Genomic DNA, 13,779 nt, shown 5'->3' with positions numbered 1-13,779 from the left:
GGTGTAAGATTATGAGGGGCATGGACATGGGCAGTGAAGCAGGTGTTCCCCTAAGTTGAAGGATCAAGAACAAAGGGCCATTATTTTCAAGTGAAAAGAGGGGATTTGAAGAAAAACAGTTTCACCCAGATGGTGATAGGGGTCTGGAAAGCACTGCCCGGGAGGGTAGTTGAGGTAGGATACCTCACAACCTTTAAAGAGTACTTGGATAACAGTTTGGGCTCTGGGCCAAGTGTTGCAAAGTGGATAGGTTGGCACAGACTCAAATGGGCCGAGGAACCTCGTCGATATTGTTTGACTTTATGACACAAGGGAGGGAATCATTAAAATTAATGTTTGGTCACTGGAGTGGAACGATCAAGTGTTTGTTCACCTAAACAAGAGACGTGTGAAAGCACAGGTTACAAATTTCACACCTGTGCTACCAGCGAGTGACCCTATCATAGATGAATAAAGCAGCTCGTGATGGGAGCAAGTTTGGCAATCAAATCCAATGAATAGGAAACTAATCCCAAAATGGCAATGCTGCAATTTTCCAAAAACATGACCCTTTCTTGGTGTGGCTGGGAAAATTTGAGCTCTTACATGTTTGAGGGGCGTGGTCTGTATCATACGTCCATATTCACAACGGGATTATGTGAATAGACTGGAGAAAATGGAATTATTAGAACAAGGGAGAGTTGGGAATGTAGATAGGGACACTCTAAATTACACAGTAAAGGGAAAACATGTTTTAACAGCTAAAGGATTGATGAGGGGTCGCAGATTTAACGTGTTTCATAAAAGAAACAGCAATAATATAAGGGGACAACTGTTTTCATTGTGTGTTGAGAACTGCATTGGAACTTCAGATAGGATGTTTGATACAGATTCAACAATCTTCAAAATGGAATGGGATAAATACTTAAAGGAATACAAAAGCTGCAGGTACTCAATGAAAGACCAAAAGTATTGGAACTTGCTGGAGAGCACTTTGAAAAGCTTCCACAGACCCTTTGTGCTGAATGGTCTCCTTCTGTGCTGTGTAATTCTATAACTCTGGACCTAAAATGGCCTCTGACCCAAACCTATCCCAGGGGAGTCACATCAGCTACCAGGAACAGCAGTACTTAGTGTGATTTTCACTCCATGTCACTGTCCCACCTTCAAAGTTAGAGAGTTGGCAACTCTGAAGCTGGCACAAGAGATGGGAACACATGATCCAGGTTTGACAATCCCAGTATTTTCTGACAGTGTGCTGCACTGTCAGAGGTCTGACTGATTGTTAAAGCAAAGCAAAGAGGAACGGTTGTATTCTCCCTAGTCTCCCGACCAACATCAAAGCAACCTCAGTGAGACAGATGATCTGAGGGAGCTTGCTGTGCCCAGATTGGCGTTACCTAATTCGCTAACATGGCCACGTTTCAAAAAGTCCATCATGAGCTCTGAAGTCCTTTGAGAATTTCGGGGGCTGAGGAAGAAACCTTATACAGAAGAACCTCGGTCATCCAAATATGAATTATCCGAATTTCGGGTTATCTGAAGATGATCTCAAGGTCCTGATAGAAACATTACATCAAAGAGGTGTTTCAACACTGATCGCATCTTTTGTTTACAATGATTCAGAATGAACTCAGTTTTACTGAAATGCTGCCGAGAACAGTCCTGGACATCGATGAGAGCCCAGGCACTATCTCTAAATGACTGACCGCCTGCCCTCTCTTTCTCTCTCTCTCCCCCTCTCTCTCTCCCCACACTTTTCCTGGAGTTCTACACAGGGGTGTACCCTAAACCCCCACCCCACTCCCTTCCACAGATAATCTCTCCAACATTGTCCTGTACAGGGCAAAGGGGGAACTTAGCAGTAAAATGTGGTGTGTGTGTGTCTGCATATGTGTGTGGCTGCGTGTGTATGTGTGTGTGTTTGTGTGTCTGTGTGTGTGCTATTTTGAGACTCACCCACCCCCCCAAAGGCACCAGAAGTCAAGGCGTGCATGGTGTGCTGCTGCCTACTCTCCTGAAGGAGATGGGGACGTAGTAAGCGCTCGCTGTGTCAGTCCCATTGAACTGCTGAGAGTTGCATGCGGGCCAGAGGGGGGAGGGGGTGGGAGAGGAGGCTTCAGCAATGCAGCAGGTCCTTGACATACAAGTGTCTGCTCAGAAACAAACCCTGAGACAGAGAGAGGGAGCAAGGCAGGCACAGTGAGGAAAAAGGAAACTTCAGAAAACCTTGTTTTAGAGACGTTGTCTCCGATTCAATGAAGAAAGCAGTGAAACATCAGCCCATCTTAATTTGATGCTGAGTTCTACCTTAGCACGATCACGAAGGGTTAATTGGTCAATGTCCAACAATTGTAATTAATAACAATATCCCTGACCCTTTTGGTTGGTTGTTATTGAATGCAGATCACTTTGCTAAAAACAACAGGATCTAAAAATAAATCAGCTTACAGCATTTGTGGCACAGGCCATTTAATCATTAACCCCACAACTAAACCCAAATTATGGCCGCACATGGAATTTTCTGGAATTGTGGAAAGTACTCGCAAAATCCATATTTTACGAGGAAGTGAAAGCTTGCACCAAGCCAAAAGCTGAGCCAGCATTTATGCAAAACATACAGCAGATTAAACAAGAATGCGCAGAAAGGATAAACAGAGCTGATTTGACAATATCCTTGAGGGGGAAGGACAGGAAATAAAATTAACAAATTTCAAATCATAATTCTTAAAGAGTGAGAGGGATATAGTTCCACTGGGAAGGCAGAGTCACACGACACCAGGTTATACTCTGATCATTAAATTATCTCTCTGCCTGGGCAGCACGGTGGCTCAGTGGTTAGCACTGCTGCCTCACAGCACCAGGGACACGGGTTCAATTCCCGTCTCTGACGACTGTCTGTGTGAAGTTTGCATATTCTCCCTGTGTCTGCGTGGGTTTCCTCCCACAGTCCAAATATGTGCAGGTCAGATCAATTGGTCATGCTAAATTGCCCGTAGTGTTCGGTGCATTAGTTAGGGGAATGGGTGTGGGTGTGTTGCTCTTTGGAGGGTCGGTGTGGACTTGTTGGGCCAAAGGGCCTGTTTCCACACTGTAGGGAATCTAATCTAATCTATATATTCTGTGCCTGTATGCTTCAGCGCTCCAAACATTTGGGATTTCAAATAACCCTGGAGTCATGTGATGTCTGACTTTGACCACTCCAGTCCAACACGGGCACTCCTCTCCCCCCCCCCAACGTCATGTCTCCTGTGAAGAACTCAGGATTAGTGTCTTATGTCCGTATGAACCTCTGTATTTTTACTCCTTGATGTTCATGGCTCAATTGCTTTTGGTCATGACTTTGTCACCTATCTTGGTCTTAGAAAGTTGCTGGCCAATCCAATTTGGGGTCAGTGACCACTGGGAAACAGAGGAGAAAATCCAAGACAATGTGGAAGTGACAGAACTGGCTCCAACTCCTCTTGCATACCTTAAGTATAATTCAGAGCTGTCCCTTCACTTCTATGTTTCACTGGTTTTTACGCTCAGTCTGGGATTAAGGCACCAGTTGCAAGAGGAGATGGGATGGGGACAACTTGATTCAAGAAGCCAAAGGAAGGTTAGAGTTTGGTGGGGGGGTGTTTTGGTGTTGGCGGTGACTATCAGGGGCTGTCTTCAATGGACTCTATTTGCTTAATAGTGTTTTATCCAGCGGAAGCAGCTCCCCACATGGCTTCCGCCCTTGCCCTGCACACCCACAGCACTCCCTCCTCCCACTGCAGTCAATGCACCCTGCGCCAAGAGAGGGGTGTGTGTGCGTGTGTGTGTGTGTGTGTGTGTGTGTGTGTGTGGGGGGGGTTAACAAGAGTAAGAATAGCGGTGTGTTTGTGTGAATGAGAGTGTGTGTGAATGAGAGTGTGTATGTGTGAATGAGAGTGTGCGTATGTAAATGAGAGTGTGAGTGTGTAAATGAGAGTGTGCATGTGTGAATGAGAGTGCGTAAATGAGAATGTGCATGTGTGAATTAGAGTGTGCATGTGTAAATGAGAGCGTAAATTAAAGTGTGCGTGTGTAAATGAGAGTGTGCATGTGTATATGAGAGTGTGTGTGTAAATAAGAGTGTCTAAATGAGAGTGTGCATGTGTGAATGAGAGTGTGTATATGAGAGTGTGTGTGTAAATGAGAGTTTGTGTGTAAATGAGAGTGTGCGTGTGTAAATGAGATTGTGTAAATGAGAGTGTGTGAGTAAATGAGAGTGTGCGTGCATGAATGAGAGTGTGCATGTGTAAATGAGAGTGTGTATGTGTGAATGAGAGTGTGTAAATGAGAGTGTAAATTAAAGTGTGCATGTGTAAATGAGAGAGTGAGTGTGTGAATGAGAGTGTGCATGTGTGAATGAGAGTGTAAATTAAAGTGTGCATGTGTAAATGAGAGTGTGAGTGTGTGAATGAGGGTGTGAGTGTGTATATGAGAGTGTGTAAATGAGAGTGAGTGTGTAAATGAGAGTGTGCATGTGTGAATGAGAGTGAGTGTGTAAATGAGAGTGTGTGTAAATGAGAGTGTGAGTGTGTAAATGAGAGTGTGTAAATGAGAGTGTGTATGTAAATGAGTGTGTAAATGAGAGTGCACGTGTGTGAATGAGAGTGAGAGTGTGTAAATGAGAGTGTGTGTAAATGAGAGTTGCGTGTGTGAATGAGAGTGTGTATATGAGAGTGTGTGTGTAAATAAGAGTGTGTAAATGAGTGTGTAAATGAGAGTGTGCGTGTGTGAATGAGAGTGTGTAAATGAGTGTGTGTGTGTAAATGAGAGTATGTGTGTAAATGAGAGTGTGCGTGTGTGAATGAGAGTGTGTGTGCAAATGATAGTGTGTGTGCAAATGAGAGTGTGAGTGCGTAAATGAGAGTGTGTGTGTGTAAATAAGAGTGTGTAAATGAGTGTGTATGTGTGAATGAGAGTGTGAGTGTGTAAATGAGAGTGCGCGTGTGTGAATGAGAGTGTGTGTGTAAATGAGAGTGTGTGTGTAAATGAGAGTGTGTGTAAATGAGAGTGTGTAAATGAATGGAAATATCTGTTTGTGCCTATGGCTAACAAGGTTAAAGGATTTTCTGGGCAAGGTGGGAGCAGGATGTTGAATTGGCTGGTCAGCTATGTTCATAACGAATGGTGGAACATGCTCAAAGGGCGAAATTGCCTACTCCTGCTCCAATTTTCTTTGTTTCTATGGATACATGTGTGTCTGTATGAATGGAAATATGTGTGTGTGTATCTGTGTGCGTGGGTGAATGGAAACGTGTGAGGGGGAGATGCTAAAGGGATCGAAGTATATGGATAAAAGCAGGAAGAGTGTTGAGTTGACTGATCAGCCATGATCATATTGAATAGCAGAGCAGGCTCAGGATGGCCTACTCCTGGTCCTTTTTACTATATTTCAAACATGTTTCTATGAATGACAGTGCATGACTGTGAATTGGAATAAGTAGGTGAATGGGGACTGTGTGTGTGTATGAATGGGAGTATATGTCTGTGTGAATGGGAGTGTGTGTGTGTGTGTGTGAGAGATAGAGAGCATAGGGAAGTATGTGTGAATGGGTGCAAGTGTGTGTGTGTGCAGCTGTTTGAGAGAGGATGGGGTCTGTGTGTATGTGTGTGTGAGAGTGAGAGAGAGAGAGAGGACGAGTGTGTTTACATGTGTTTTGATTGTGCGGATATGTGTGTTTGTGAATGAATGGGAGTGTGTGTGAGAGAGAAAATTGAAGTATGTGTGAGTAAGTGAATGGGAGTGTGTATGTGAGCTCCAGTTTATATCAGTTGAGACTGGACATTTTCTGTGCTGTGAATCCAGTAAAGCTGCCTTGTGATTGAGTGACATCTCATCGAAGCATGCAGGCTTTGTGACGGAAAGGTTCCGCTGTGCTAAGTTTCAAATTGATACACTTTTTCATCAGGTAAAGTGCAAACCCAGGGACAAGAAACCACTGGTTCATCCACCATAAAGAAACATCCGAATCAACTGAATCAGTTTGGATGGAAAAACGGGCGACTCAGCAGTTTAGCAGTTCCCGAAAGTGCGCTGTGAATAATTACAGGCACACGGTTCATGATTTCCCTGGCTGCGCACTGAGTTCATCAAGTGTACTCACTGCAATATTCTTAGAATCTACAAAATACAAAATAGGGCCATAATAGAGAGAAAGTCAGTGCCTCTGCTCAGGGCTCTGACAGGGTTGCCAACTCTAGTCGGATACATTTCATTGCATGATGTCCCAACTCCTACAACCCCACCTCGCCTACTGTCTCCCCACACACACGCCCAACACATCCAGCCTCATGCCAAACCCTTGTCCAACACAAGCGCCATGACTCAAATACTGCCATTACACAACTGCAGCTCTGTAACCAACTCACAATTCTGTAACTTATGAGAAATGCAAAAACACATCAGTATTTTTAATACCCCTTTTCTTCCAGATTTTCTACTCCCGGGAGCTGAGGGAGGTTGTATATGTAATCTAACAATGTGTATGTAATCCAACAATATGTATAAAATTGTAAGGAGCCCAGATGATTGGACAGAGAAGTCCCAGTATCCTTGGTCAAGGGATCTATAGTTGAGGGCATAGGTTTACAGTAAGTAGTGAGAGGTATAGCTGGGGAAATGTAGTCTCCACATGACAGTATGAGTCTGGAACTCACTACATCAATGAGTGGTAGAGGCAGAAACGTTCACTCAAATTCAAAATGACTAGGACTCTTGTGTTCCATAATCTGCAAGCTGGAAAGGGGGTTGTTATTTGTCAGTGGTGGGGTGGAGGGGAAGTGGGGGGCAGTGGGAGGGTGGGGTTGTTTAGTTCGTTTGGCTGGACAGCTGCTTGGTGATACGTGTGTGTGTGTGTGTGTGTGTGTGTGTGTGAGAGAGAAAGACAGCATCTGTTTGCATGTATGTGTGTGTGCCTGCGTGTGTTAGAGTGTGTGTCTGTGTGAGACTGTGTGTGTCTGTGTGTGTATGTGTGTGTGAGAATGTGTGTCTGTGTGTGTATGTGTGTGAGAGTGTGTGTGTCTGTGTGTGTATGTGTGTCTCTGTGTATATGAGAATGTGTGTCTGTGTGTATGTGTGAGAGTGTCTGTGTGTCTCTGTATATGAGAATGTGTATCTGAGTGTGTCTGTGTGCTGTGTGTATGTGTGAGAGTGTCTGTGTGTGTGTCTCTATGTGTATGGGAATGTGTGTCTGCGTGTGTGTAAGAATGTGTGGCTCTGTGTCTGTGCAATTGTGAGAGTGTCTATGTGCGTGAGAATATTTGTGTGTGTGTGGTATCTGTGTGTATGAGTGTATGTGTGTGTATGTGTGAGTGAGTGAGTGTATGTGTGTGTGTATGAATGAATGTGTGTGTGTCTGTGAGTGTATGTATGAGGGTGTGTAAGTCTGTGTATGTGTATGTGTGTGTGAGTGTATGTGTGTGTGTGTGTGATGGTTTAGGTAATGCCAGCAGCATGGGCTCAAAACCTGCACCTCCTTCTCCATCTCTGAACTGAGGCCTGGTCACCTTCAGGTTAAACTAACACCAGTCATGTCTGTCTAATGAGAGAGCAGCCCACTGGTCTGATAAGAGCACGGTGACTTGACCTTCACTTTTATTTGACAATCTGGATAGACCAGATGGGCTGAATGGCCCCTTTCTGAGCTGTAAACCTTTATGGTTCTATGGGTTTTATGATAAACCCTGGAGATTCCAAGACAATTCTGAAAGATTAACAAAACTATGTGCCGTGCAGCGTACACTGCATTAGACTCCTTATTGTTTTCATTTTTGCAAGAAGCGATGTACTTTAAGCTTACAATGTGGTAAATCCAATCTTGATCTATCTGATTAGTTATGATGTGAGCTATTTGCTGTGAAAATGGTTTGACAGCTTGTGAAAGGTGCTATAGTAATGCAACTTTTTTCTGTGAAGAGCATGTCAGTAAATACAGTTAGTACGAAGTCCCTCTGTTTGCTCTTCCAAACAAGACAGTAACCCTAATAGGATCTGTCACTGCCATCCTTCAGTGCTATCTTGAAGATAGTAGTTGGGAGTAAGCAGTGTATTAGTTGTTATCTTTTATACAGATCAAGAGCTGTGAAGTGAGTCGTATAGAGAGACTGAGCAGAACTTTATCTAGTTTATCGCTGAAAATCTACCTGGGATGGGTTTCAATCTGTTTCATTTTCCCAGTCTGTAAAAACATCCACTGATCCAGACATATTGTGAAATAGAACAGAACATTCAGATATCCTCTTATCCCCATACCTGAACTATGTGCTAGTGTACTATAGAAATACCCCTCACCATCTGAGCAAAAACTCTGTCCAAGAAAACAAGGTTTCATGCCTTACACAGGGTGAAAGACAAAAAGTGTGTTTGTGAGAGACAGAAACAACGTGTGTGTGAGTGCATGCACGTGCGTGTCTGTGATGAGTGTGTGTACTTGGGAGAGTGTGCACATGTATGTGTATGTTTCTGTGTGAGTGCATATGTCCATGTATGAGCAAGTGTGTGTGCGTGAGTGAGTGCGTTTGTGAGTGAGGGCGAGAGAGAGTGAGTGTGTACGTATGAGTGAATAAGTGTGTGTGTGGGAGTATGTGTGTATGAATGTGTGCATGAGACAGAGTGAGTGAATGTGTCTGTGTGAGAGAGAGCGATTGTGTGTGTGTGTGTGTGTATGAGAGAGAGAGAGAGAGAGAGAGAGTAACATAATGTGCAAAAGACGTATAACACTTTGGAAATCTATAAATCCTCATGGCCTGCAACTGAAGAAGTGATAAAAAAAGCTTCTGCTTTGTATTTCTTCTTATCCCTCTATTTTTGAGGGGTTTTTTTTTGCGCTGCTGTAAAATGTATATTTATATTAACATTCAGGTAAGAACAGGTCAGTAACTCCGAATCCACAGACCCTCCCAGAGCAAGGCATCATCACTGGTGGGGATGGGCAGTTGTAGAGGGAGTTGAAGGTGTTAGTATCAGGGCCAGGTGTAAGCATTATTCAGGTTGGCACAAATGGCATTAGTGGCATCATGCCACCAGCGCAGCTATGTGCTCTGGGGGGAGAGCATAAATATCTGTTCAAGAACAGAGTTGAAGGTCATGAAACGCTCACACAATCTACAGTCAGTATGTTGGCTAAGTGGATACATCATGCGCTGAAAACAACCAGCAAGAGCGCTGGGGTTATGAGTGTGATTAACGTCCTGGAGTTTCATACAATTAGTTTCAATAATAGGTGAGAATTCACCCAGACTGCTTAACACTAGAACCGTAAGAATTCCCTGGGACATTTTAAAATAAAGGCAAAGAGTGCCAACTCTTGACAAAACCAATGGTGCATTGTGTCCCTTTCTGAACACTACAATTTAGGAAAAATGTGAAGGCCTTGGAGGAGATACAAAGGAGATGTAACAGAGGCTGCCAGAAATAAGAAACGTCAGCAATGTTGAAGGACTGGAGGGTCTGCTATTGTTTCTCTCACAGAGGAGAAGGTGAGCTGTTGAAAAGGTATGTAAGGTTTTGGAAGAGTAGATCATGTTTCTGATGGCAGAAGGGTGGGTAACCAGAGGGCATCAATTTAAGGTGATTGGCAAAATCATCTAGAAAGGAGATAAGGATAAGGCAATGAGTTGTTAGAAGGTGGACCATCACTGTCCAAAAGGGCAGTGGAAGCAAATTTAAAAATAACTTGAAATGGGGAACTGGATCTTACCTTGAAAAGAACAAATAAGAACAGAAACTAAGGAAAATAAGAAATAAGGAAGAAGGAGAGGAATGGGAGGACTCAGGCAGCTGTGGCAAAGAACAGGAATTATTACTGGAAGGTAAAAGTCAACACAAAGCTAAATTTATTATCCTCCCAGTTACCATTCCCCCTTACACATCATGGACTATAGGATTCAATCAATGGCTTTGGATCAGAGTGGTGCTGGAAAAGCACAGCAGGTCAGGCAGCATCCGAGGAGCAGGAAAATCGACATTTCGGGCAAAAGCCCTTCATCAGTCGATTCCCCTGCTCCTCGGATGCTGCCTGACCTGCTGTGCTTTTCCAGCACCACTCTGATCTAAACTATGGTTTCCAGCATCTGCAGTCCTCTCTTTTGCCTGCTTCAATCAGTGGCTATCTATATGGGTTGGTTGCTTTGTCTCTTTCTGAACACATCTTCAGTAAAAAGCAATTCAGTATAGGCTTCGGGAGGTACTTTCTCAAGCAGCAAGTTGAAGGAGCATTGAATGGCGGTGTGATGAATAACAGCAGTGCTGGCCAGCATTAATCTTCATCTTATGCCTCCCTTGTCTCCCCACTCTCTCAGAATTCAGCACGCTCCTCAGCAGTTTTATTGTTGCAAGGACCAGAATAACTGAATAATTAACCAGCAATTAATCTTTGGCTCTTTTTTAAAAAAAGGCTGCATTTGTTTAACTCATTCACCATGCACCATTCATCCCTTTTCTATATTCCCTTCACTTCCTCTGAAAGGAGCAGACTCAGTGACAAATACTGAATTTCTCTAACGTCTTTAAAACGGTTTGAGTACAGGATTGCAAAATCTTGCTTCAATTGTGCAGGACCTTGGTTAGACTGCACCAGGAGTACTGCGTGCAGTTTTTGGTCTCTTTGCCTCAAAAAGGATATTATTGTCAGAGAGGGAGCGCAATTAAAGTTCATATCAGACTTGTTCCTGGGATGGTGGAACTATCCTACTGTAGAGAGATTGATCAAACTCGATATGTATCCTTCAGAGTTTCGAAGAATAAGAGGTGATCTGTACAAAACACATAAAGGGACAGATAGGATACATGCAGCTAAGATGCCTTCCCTAGTTGGGGATTCTAAAATCAGGGGAGTGCTACTCAGGTCCAATATGAGAAGAAATCAGAGGGTTGTTAACCTTTTGGAATTCTCTACCACAGAGGGCGATGGAGGTTCAGTCTTTGAGTATGTTTTAAGGTAGCAATTGATAGGTTTTCAATTAGCAGCATGACAGTGTTATGGGGATGGGGTGAAGTGTTTGATGAACCATGGTCACATTGAATGGGAGGGGAGGCTTGATGGGCTGAATGGCCTCCTGTTGGCGCAATGTTCTTATGTTCCTATGGAACTCAGCCTGAGGTATTTCACCGGATGTGGTATTAGGTGAAATTTAATACTGAGCCACGTATGGGGAAAATGGCCAAAAGATAGTTATGACAGTATGTTTTGAGAGGGATTTCCAGAGCTGAGGGATTAAGTAGTTCAATGGGGGAGCATTTAAAATTGGGAATTTTAGAAGAAATCCACAAATGATGGAACTGGCCCAATCTCGAGTTGTATACCTGAAAATGCAAGTCCAGTTTTGACCTGTGTCATCATTTCCAAAGCATTCTCTGGAGCACAGATATCTCGGAAGGTTGGGGAGCTGGAATAGGTTACTGAGAGAGAGGATTTGAATGCAATAGTACAAGAATTTCTATTTGAGAGGGTTCCCAACATGAGCAATTCTGTTGGCATTTTGCTTATTCATCTGGTTGATTTCAGAGCCCATTTGATAACAGGTAGGGCAAACATTGGTGGGGCAGTGGCGTGCGTAAGAACACAGTAAAACCTGGTGCATACACCCTGACCTCAATTTGCAAAAGAAATCAATGAACAGTCATGAAAAGATGGGAATCCTTGTTCAGGCCTTGACCCATCAGACCTGACCAGCGTGGTTTAAATTTTGACTGAAATTTGGTGGTTAATTGTCAAACATCACCTAACTGGTGCATTCTCCACAGCACTAATTCTCAACCAATTGGCAAGTTGTTCTCATAAAGTATACAAACGTGGTTCCATTTTGCATTAGCATTCTGAGGAATATGCTGACGAGTGCAAGACAGAAAAATATCAATGAAGCATTTTTTTCAGCAATAGTCATGTTCTGTACAACTGAATGACTATTTATATCCTCATTGATTCAGAAACGCAGCATATGTTATACAAAATAGCACAGCAAGTGTTGCCTTTCCAGCTTGCTCCTTTTAGTTTGACTCACTCATCCAGTTGCTGTTATTGTGAAGACACTGCAGTGTCACTTGCCTGTTGTACACTGTTGGGCTTCCTGGGGTGTTGGACCTGGGACAATACTGTGGCTATGTGGCACACTCCCTTTACGTCATGCGACTCAAGTCAAATCAGCAATTTATCATTACAATAGATGGGGAGTTGCGCAGCGTAATAGGGAGTGCTGCAATGTCTGAGGTGCCATCTTCCAGATTAAACTGGGGGCTCATCTACTCTCGCACCTAAACAAGATTTAAGGCAGTTTCCCATCTCAGATAATAGTTCACATCTATCGGCAAATATTTATCCCTCAATCAACATCACTAACATAGAACATAGAACAGTACAGCACAGTACAGACCTTTGGCCTATGATGTTGTGCCGAGCATTTATCTTAATCTACGATCAACCAAACCTTCACAGTCCCCAATTTACTGCCATCCATGTGCTTGTCCAGCCGTCACTTAAATGTCCCTAATGTCTCTGAATCTAAAGCAGGTTATCTGGTCAGTATCACAATACTGTTTGTGGGAGCTTGCTGTTCATGAATTGACAACTTAGTTTCCTAAGTTTCAGAAGTATGTAGTATACATTATCAGGATGACTGTTCTTTTTGATTTTTTTTTAATGGCTTGGAGTTGGGTATTGTGAAAACAATATCAAAGCCTGCAGTGGACCGAAGCTTGGAAATACAACAAATAAAAAGCACAATAATACCAGACTTCAGGAGCAGCTGGAATGTAATCTGGAGAAGGATGAAGCTATGCACTTTGGAAAGAAGAATGAGGAGACACAGTATAAACAAAATGGTACAATGTTCTGTCGGGTGCAGAATGTGGAGGTGCCTGGGGTGGACAAAGTCAGAAGTCACACGACACCAGGTTATAGTCCAACAGGTTTATTTGTAACCCCAAGCTTTCGGAGCGCTGCTCCTTTGTCAGGTGAAATCATAACAAGAAATATCTGAGGTGGGGGATTTTTGCAAACCTTTGAATGTTGCAAGAAATGCAGAAAAGCCTGCTCAAAAACTATGGGAATGCTGGCTTTATAAACAGAAATACGGAAGATAAAAGCAAGGAAGGTTACACTAAATCTTTGCAAATTATCAGTCAGTCTTCAGTTTGAGGAGTGTTCCAATTAGGAGCACTACATTTTGGGAAGGATATAAAAACCTTGGGAATGGTTCAGAGCACCTTTATCGGAATTACATCAAAGCAGAGAGACTTGTTAGGATCAATTAGGTTTTTCCAACAATTCAAGAGCATGTTATCGATTTTTCTAAGAATGTAAACTGAATTCAAATCTTCAAACAGCCAGAATAGAGTTATGAGTTCACCTTCTGCTGTAATATTAATGTTAACCACTTCATAGTCAGACCCTAATAAAGGGTAATTGAGAGATGTAGCAGTGATCCCCACATTCCTGTACACTTCAGAGTTTTTGACAACCTACAGACGGTACTTAAAATTATCTGAGAAGTATCATGAGCATTCACAGCACTGACAAAGGTCCAGCCCCAAATATCTGAAATGTGCTTCATTCATTTCTCCTCGCCAGACTTTTGAAAGCCATCCAACAGAAACAAAATGCTATGGATGCTGACACTATATTCAAAGGTCTGAAGAGCCACATCCGACACCAAACATTAGAATCTGCAGGTGGAAGCAGGCCACTCAGCCCCTCGAGTCCACATCGACCCATACACACCCTACTGTATCCCTGCATTCCTTTGGCTAATCCATCTAGCCTGCACACTATCGGCAATTTCGCACGG

General features: G+C 43.2%; 2 protein-coding genes across 3 annotated transcripts in view; one reads left to right on the top strand and one right to left on the bottom strand.

Moving 5' to 3' along the window:
* The window catches only part of LOC140481344 (dedicator of cytokinesis protein 2-like), a 1,260,160-nt gene that overhangs the window by 722,011 nt on the left and 524,370 nt on the right, over positions 1-13,779 (bottom strand). The window lies entirely within an intron of this gene.
* LOC140481352 (uncharacterized) overlaps positions 1-13,779 on the top strand; it is an 85,959-nt gene that overhangs the window by 20,988 nt on the left and 51,192 nt on the right. The gene's annotated exons all lie outside the window — the stretch shown is intronic.

The sequence above is a fragment of the Chiloscyllium punctatum genome, chromosome 1 (assembly GCF_047496795.1).
Source record: "Chiloscyllium punctatum isolate Juve2018m chromosome 1, sChiPun1.3, whole genome shotgun sequence".
In the NCBI taxonomy this organism is placed as follows: Eukaryota; Metazoa; Chordata; class Chondrichthyes; order Orectolobiformes; family Hemiscylliidae; genus Chiloscyllium; species Chiloscyllium punctatum.
The sequence above is the reverse complement of the archived record's forward strand: the minus strand, read 5'-3'. Positions and strand labels throughout refer to the sequence as shown.